Below are 9137 nucleotides of genomic sequence, written 5' to 3' on the forward strand. Positions count from 1 at the left end.
CTCTCACTTATCTCTAGAATTAGGATTAGGATTAGGTTTAGTTCTTAGATCTAGATTTTAATCTTTGCTTTCTTCTACTTCTACCTTTCAATTCCTTGTAGTTACATTCATTCTTCTTCCATTCTTTTGTTGTAATTTCCTTTATGTTGTTCTTATGTTTTGTTGTAGATCTACTATTGTTCCTTCTACTTTCTTCCAATTCAATAAAAGGTAATTCATAATAAATGTGTTTCTTTTAATTGTTGTTGTTAATTCATTGCCATAAATGTTGTTAGATTCTATTCTTGTTGTCAATTTTCTTTGCTTTTCTTTTGTGCCTCCCAAGTGTTTGATGAAATGCTTGGTTGGATTTTAGTGTAGGTTTTGTTCCTCTTGGCCTAGGTAGAGTAATTAGTGACTCTTGAGTTATCTAATTCCTTTGTTGATTGATAATTAGAAGTTGCTAATTGATTTGAATGCCTCTAAAGCTAGTCTTTCCTTTAGGAGTTGATTAGGACATGAGGAATCAAATTGATTCATCCACTTGACTTTCCTCCATGGTTAGAGGTTAACTAAGTGGGAGCAATACACAATTCTCATCACAATTGAGAAGGATAACTAGGATAGGACTTCTAGTTCTCATATCTTGCCAAGAGTTTTATTAGTTGTTAGTTTATTTTTGTTTGCCATTTATATTTCTTGTCTAAAATCTCAAAAACCCCAAAACAACTCACAACCAATAACAAGACACTTTATTGTAATTCCTAGGGAGAACGACCCGAGGTTTAAATACTTCGGTTTATAGATTTTAGGGGTTTGTACTTGTGACAAACAAATTTTTGTATGAGAGGATTATTGTTGGTTTGGAAACTATACTTTACAACGAGATTTCCTTAGTGAAATTCTAAACCGTCAAAAATCAATTCATCAGCTATCATCTGTCCTCTTAGTGAAAACATGTCCGCTACGGTTTCCTGCATGGCTAATCAGCTGTCGGTTCTCGATCGTGTCGGAATAAGATCTATTGTTCCTTTTGCACACTGTCACTGCACCTAACAGTCACGAGTTTGAAGCTCGTCACAGTCATCCCATTCCAGATCCTACTCGAAATACCACAGACAAGGTTTAGACTTTTCGGATCTCAAGAATGCTGCCAATTGATTCTAGCTTATACCACGAAGACTTTGATCTCACGGAATGGAAGGCTCTGCTGTCAGGAGAGGCAACCATGCATCGTGAACCAGGAGGCCAAGAGATACACACTCAAGCTCTTGCAGATAGAACGGAGGTGGTTGTCAGGCATGCGTTCATAAGGGAGGATGATGATGAGTGTCACGGATCATTGATTTGAATAAGCATGATTTGAATAGAAAAACAATAGTACTTTGCATTGATTCATGAGGAATAGCAGAGCTCCACACCTTAATTTATGAGGTGTAGAAACTCCACCGTTGAAAATACATAAGTGATGAAGGTCCAGGCATGGCCGAATGGCCAGCCCCCAAAACGTGATCAAGAGATCAAAAGTGATCCAAAGATAGTCTAAAAAATGATCTAAAGATATGAATACAATAGTAAAAAGTGCTATTTATACTAAACTAGTAAACTAAGTTTACAGAAAATGAGTAACTAAGTGTAGATAGTGCAGAAATCCACTTTCGGGACCCACTTGGTGTGTGTTTGGGCTGAGAATTAAAGCTTTCACGTGCATAGGCTCTTCTTGGAGTTTAAATGCCAGTTTTGGTGCCAGTTTGGGCGTTTAACTCCAGCTTTGGTGCCAGTTCTGGCGTTTTACACCAGAAAAGGGTCTCTGACCGGCGTTTTGATGCCAATTTGGGCCATCAAATCTCAGGCAAAGTATGGACTATTATACATTTCAGGAAAGCCCAAGATGTCTACTTTCCAACGCGATTGAGAGCGCGCCAATTGGCTTTCTGTAGCTCTAGAAAATCCACTTCAAGTGCAGGGAGGTCAGAATCCAACAACATCTTCAGTCCTTTCTCAGCCTCTGAATCAGATTTTTGCTCAGGTCCCTCAATTTCTGCCAGAAAATACCTGAAATCACAGAAAAACACACAAACTCATAGTAAAGTCTAGAAATATAATTTTTGCATAAAAACTAATAAAAATATACTAAAAAGTAACTAAAACATATTAAAAAATATGTAAAAATAATGCCAAAAAACGTATAAATTATCCGCTCATCAGCACCTTAACTATATTTTCCAAATTTTCTTTTATTTTTCCTCAATACAATTTTTCTCAAATCAAAATTTCAAATCCTAATCTTGTCCTCCATTACTATTACTAACTGTTATTAGTTTTACCATCATTAATGAATTCACCAAGTCTTATAATACGAATCAACTATAAACTCCCCTACACATGTTCACAAATCATGCAAAACACATCACATGGTTACTTTAGCCACTCTAAACACTTGTTCATTACATATTATTATTATTATTATTATTATTATTATCATTATTATTATTATTATTATAAGAGGAAGAAGAAGGTATTACTAGTCAAAGCAAGTAAGAGAGAATTACTTACTAAACATGAACCCTTCATCCTCTTTAAGTTCTTCTGAACCCATACATCATTCTACTTCTTTAAGCATAGATTGTTTACCCCCTAGTCTAAAGAAAACTCTTGCCAATAAAATTGATCAATTGGTAGAATTCACCCATGTCCCAGAAGACTCCCAAACTCCAGCCACTGAATACCCACTCATTAGTCTCTATTCCTTTTACCAAAGACAAAAGAAATCAACCCTCACCTCCATCCGCCATCTTATCACTAGAAACCCTTATCCTCCACCAAAAGAAGTCATACATTCTTCTCATCTACAATAGTGTGGTTTAAAAGCCACTACTACTGAACAATATACAACCCTAGAAATTCCACAAGAACTCATAAAAAATTATCAAGACCAAGGCTACACCCATCTACATCTAGGAGTAGTTAGGCTTATCCTAAACCTTCATGAAAGAAGATCCCTTCTAGTGACAGCTAAAGTTGCTTTTTTGGATTCCACTTTCAAGGAATACCAACATGCCTTGGTTGGAGTATTAGTTACTACACACTCAAATAGAAGTGTCATCCTTACTATAGCTCCTAATTTTACCATGAGGCTATCAGATCCAACGATATCTCAAAGATTAAAAATCCAAATACAGCTAGTTAGGGTAATTCAAGACTTTAATGCTGAACAGGCCACCTTGCATCACCAAGTCCTTTATAGAGTTCAAGACCATACTCTTGATCTCAATCTCCCGAATACTACAGGAGAAGCATTATTCATGTTCATAGATAATGCCAGAGGACCAGCAATCGTGAACATTCTAAGGATGATCACTACTGAAGAACTTTCTTCTATCATTCCATTGGAATGGATTACTGATTATGAGAAAGCTTTTTCAAAGAAATAGGTTGATGTTCACACTACAACACCTCCAACTATTACCCACAATAGTGATGGAACGGTGACTACTATTTTTCAGAAACCAGGAGTAATCAAGCAAACGTCCCTGCGAGGATCATCCTTTAGAATGATTAATATGATCTCTCCTGTTCAGGTGCAAAAAACCCATGATCAAGATGATATCCCACCATCAAGATACAGGGAAAGGTTGAATGAATTTGATACTTGGATTGAAACCACCATGGCTAATCCAAATCTTTCAAGCAGCCAAGTCCTTGCAAATTTCATAAATCGAATTACTGACAATTTTCGAGAATGGGTTAACAATCTTTCTGAATATGAAAGACTTCAACTTATTAATAGTACTTCTTCCCAGTTTTTGGGGATACTACACTAAGAATTCTTGAGAGACATTACAATCATCCAAAAAATAAATTTTTAAGAATATTTTGAAATGAAGTGCTGCTCACTCAATAGAAAGGATTTAGAAAAATATTACAAGAGAATGGCTGCTAAATATTATCCTCTTGGAGAAAATAATAATCCACCACTCAAACAAGTCTTCATTGCATCCTTGTCAGATGAACTTCAGCCAAAATTACAATGAATGATGATGACTATTCACAAAGAAGTAGCTACCACCACCATTGGAGAGATATATCAGCTGACTCTAGCTGCTTTAGATAAACTGTGTGAACAACAATAAATGTTCAAATGGCTCAATCAAAATTCAAGCAAACTCAAAGGAGCATGCAGTAAATTCTATTTGAAAATCAAATGCAAAGAACCAAGCATGTGTGAATGTAAGCCAAAAAAGAAGACACATTGGCAGCCACAATCCAGAATCTTCCAACAGAAGACATTTAGAAGGGGTAGAAGAAAACAAAGATCTTACCGTTATTTCAAAAGAAGAAATCTCCATACCAAAAAGTCAAACAAATGCTTCATTTGCGAAAAATCAGGTCACTTTGCCAAATCATGTCCCAATAAGACAAGGAAGGAAATAAAGATGCTTCAGTCTCTAATGGATGCAGCCTCCATAGAAGATGAAGAGGATGTTGAATCAGTACTTGAAGAACAAGAAAACAAAGATGATGAGACCCAATATGTTTTCCAAGATTTTGATTTAGGAGGAAGTAGTTCAGAAGAAGACCTCCCACCAAAGAGGTCAATCTTTACCATAACTTCCATCGCTTCCATCACCACAAGAATTCCTAAAGGATCAAACACCCCAAAAGAAGAACTTGGATATCTTGGATCCTTAGGAATAAAGTAGATTGATGGCACTCCCTGACCTCATTTGGATTTAAAGGTCAAGACGTCAATCTATGACAAGCCACTAAGAGCTGTTGCACTAATGGATACTGGATCTTGTGCCACTGTCCTAAAACCACATCTCTTACCAAAAGAAATGTGGGCACTTTTTCATAAGAGGTTTGCAGCAGCCAATACTGAAGTCTTCATCATCAATCTCAATTCCAAAAAACGTATTGGATTGGAAATATTTGCAGGCTAGTCCACTTGGCTCAGGGTATAGGGAAGTTATCTCCCAAACAAAGATGTCTTGTTTGGATTCGATGCCTTTTTCCAAACCCATGGACTACACATTAAACCCACTGGCTTAAGTTACAAAGGGCAGTTCTTGCCTTCTACAGGAATACAAAGCATCCTTGAAATTCAAGAAGCTCCAGAGGAATATAAGGAGGTCCAGCAATAACTCCTTAATGTCTGTTGTTACAGTCATGATCAATTCAACCATCCTACACCTTTGTGGGAAAATCCAGATTTTTATGTGTGCCCTTCCTTTTAAAAAGAATGAGGACATCAACCCAACGAAGGCCACGCACTCATGAATGAATCCTGAAGATCTCAGATTGGCAAAAGCTGAATGTGCAGCTCTCCTTGTTCAAGGACTCATTGAATCAACCAATTCCAATTGGGCGTGTCAAGCCTTTTATGTTAAAAAAGGGCCGAGCAAAATAGAGAAAAAAAGAGGCTTGTTATTGACTATAAGCCACTTAATGCCTTTTTGCAAGATGATAATTTTCCTCTAACAAGAATCTCAGTCATTACACAAAAGTTAAGTACAGCAAAAATATTCAGCAAATTTGACTTAAAGGTTATTTTTTGACAAATCAGGCTCCACCCTGAAGATAGATACAAAACAACATTTTGTATCTCTGAGGCCCAATATCAGTGGATAGTAATGCCGTTCAGACTCAAAGTAGCCCCATCTCTCTTTCAAAAGGCAATGACTAAGATCTTTGAGCCCATTCTATATACCACACTTATTTACATTGATGACATCCTACTGTTTTCAAAGGACAATAAAGCCCATAGGGCACACCTGGCCCAATTAACTCAAATTGTTAAAAATTAGGGATTCATGCTATCATAAAAAATAGCTCTCTTGCTAAACAAAAATTGAGTTCCTCGGGAGGGTTTTTGAAGATGGATTTTTTCAGCCAGGAAATCATATTGCCAAGGAGTTATCCATTTCCCTAACAAAAATATGACTGACGAACGGACTCTTGCGTGGTCTAAAATTTCACAATTAAGTTCTCGTTGAGAGTATAGCTTCTAAACTAACAAGAAAATAAAATGGCAAGGAAACAAAATAATAATTAAGAAAAGTCTTAGCAAGGATTGATAATTAGAATTCCTATCCTTATTATCAATGTCAATTATGAATGGTAATTGCCTTTTATTATCACTTGGTCAACCTCTAACAATTGAAGGTAAGTCAAGTAAAGAACATCAACTTGAATTCACCAGGCCTAATCAAAGACTAAAGTAATAGAATAAATAAAAGTAGACGAGAAACTAAATTAAAGGAACATTGAACCTGGAATTGGGAAGAAACAAACCTAAAACTAATAGAAATCCTAAATCCTAAAACCTAGAGAGAGGAGAGAGCCTCTCTCCCTAGAAAACTACATCTAAAACCTAAAATTATGTGAATGAGAAGTGTATGAATAAATTGCTGGATTCTCCCACTCTGTAGCCTCTACTCTGTGTTTTCTGGGCCGAAAACAAGGTCAAAAATAGTCCAAAAATCGCCCCCAGCGATTTCTGATACATCCAACATGTGGCTCTGTCACGCATACGCGTAGGCGTTGCCCACGCGTATGCGTTACTTGTTTGTGGCACAATCTATGCGTACGCCTGCTTCACGCGTGCGCATCACCTAACAGCAAGGAAACTATGGCAAATTATATATTGTTGCAAAGCCCCAATGTTAGCTTTCCAACGCAACTAAAACCGCCTAATTTGGATCTCTGTAGCTCAAGTTATGATCAATTGAGTGTGAAGAGGTCAGAGCTGACAGCTTTGTAGTTCCTTCAGCTTCTTGTATTTCTTCCACTTTTGCATGCTTCCTTTCCATTCTCTAAGCCATTCCTACCCTGTAATCTCTGAAAACACTTAACATACATATCATGGCATCGAATGGTAATAAGAGAGGATTAAAATTAGCTAAATTAAGACCAAAGAAACATGTTTTTAATCATAGCACAAAATCAGGAAGGAAAATATAAAACATGCAATTTACATGAATAAGTGTGAGATTAGTGGATAAAATCCACTCAATTAAGTACAAGATGTACCACGAAATAGTGGTGCATCAATGATGGTCAAACAAGTCCAACAATTCTTGGGAATTGTAAACTACATCAAAGACTTGTAAACTACATCAAAGACTTTATTCCAGATGTGACTAGACACACCAGCAGTTGTCAAAACTCTTGAAAAAGAAACTCCCACCATGGGGACTTGAACAAACCATAGTTGTCAAAATCCTGAAGAAGATAGAACAAGACCTTCATCCTCTAAAGATTCCTAGCACAGGAAAAACGATATTGCAGACAGATGCTAGTGATGAATTCTGGGGAGCTGTGTTACTTGAAGAAATTGATGGGACAAGACAGTATTGTGCGCATGCTAGTGGATAGTTCAAAGAATCAGAGAAACACTACCATGCCAATTACAAAGAAATCCTTGTTGTCAAACGTGGGATAGAAAAATTCAATTTTCACCTCAGTTATTATCATTTTACTATGGAGATGGATAACACCTCTTTCCCATCAATGCTGAAAATCAAGAAAAAGATGCTGCTAGACTCTCAGCTCTTGCAGTGGAAAGATTGGTTTTCCCGTTATAAATTTGAAGTAAAGCACATAAAGGGACACCAAAACACACTTGCTGATTTCCTATCCAAACCTACCAAAGAACCAATTCCAAAACCAGTCTATTATATTTACACTATGAGTACACACAATCCTTCATACACCATTCCATTTCCTGATTGTCCTCTTCAGAGAAGCCCATACAAAAGAAAGATTGGTCCTTTTCCCCTCAAAGCAAAATCGCAGATTGAGTTTCAGTTAGATTGCCTAGCCAGACAAACCATGTTCTACTGGTTACACCAGCTTCTTATCATAACTCAGATCCATCCAAATCAGCTTAGGTCCCTCAATTTCAACCAGAAAATACTTGAAATCACAGAAAAACACACAAACTCATAGTAAAGTCCAGAAATGTAATTTTTGCGTAAAAACTAATAAAACTATACTAAAAAGTAGCTAGATCCTACTAAAAACTAAGTGAAAACACCCCCAAAAAGCGTATAAAATATCCTTTCATCAACTTGAATTATCACTAAAGCTGGTCTTTCATCATGATTAGACTAGGACTTGTGGTCTCAAGTTGATATCCACTTGACTTTCCTTCATAGTTAGTTGTTAACTAAGTGGAGTAATGGGCAATTCTTCTTGTCACACTTGAAGATGATAATTAGGATAGGATTTCTAATTCTCATACCTTGCCAAGAGCTTTCTCAATTATTAGCTCATTTTCTTTGCCATTTATATTTCTTATCTCTTACCACAAAAATCCCAAAATATACTTCATAGCCAATAACAAGAACATCTTATTGCAATTCCTGGAGAGAACGACCCAATGTTTGAATACTTCGGTTATTTTTATTGGGGTTTGTTACTTGTGACAACCAAATTTTTGTATGAGAGGATTATTTGTTGGTTTAAAAACTATACTGGCAATGAGAATTTATTATGAAATTCTAAACCATCAATTTTTCCCTCATCAGGGATACCCAATGACACTGAAGGCCCATATTTAGACCCATATGACCCGTATCTGCAAGATGCCCAAGATCCTAATGAAGGAAATATTGAAGACCCATTTACCTATTTACAAGATCCGGATATGGATCTTAGAGCAGTCAATTTGGCCTCTGATGATACATCATCTTTTTCAGATGGTGACGGGACCCTTCCAGAAGATTATTTTAAGCCGTCCCTTTATTAAGATAATGTCCCCACTATGTATAATTATTGTATGCACTAAAATAAAGTGACCTCTGTCATTTGTCTAGCTAAAGTTAGAGAGAGATAAGGCTTATCCTTATCTTTCCAGCTGGCATTGTATGATAGATTTGTTTAAATTCTATAAGATATTGTCATTTGGAGACCTCTATAAAAGGAGGAACTCACCCTACCTGTAATCAGATCTCAAGAAACATTGTAATATATCCACTTTTTTTATCCCACAAAATGTTCTAAATCTCTCTTCTCTCTTTGAAAGCTTAGCTAATGTTATTTCCTTCTTCCTTATCTAGTTTTATTAAGTATGCTTTGAGCTTGCCTCTGTCTTCAGAGGATCTTGCTCACCAGAATATGGCATGGATAGGATCCACATGAATTTCTCATAGTGA

The sequence above is a fragment of the Arachis hypogaea genome, chromosome 2 (genome assembly GCF_003086295.3).
Source record: "Arachis hypogaea cultivar Tifrunner chromosome 2, arahy.Tifrunner.gnm2.J5K5, whole genome shotgun sequence".
NCBI lineage: Eukaryota > Viridiplantae > Streptophyta > Magnoliopsida > Fabales > Fabaceae > Arachis > Arachis hypogaea.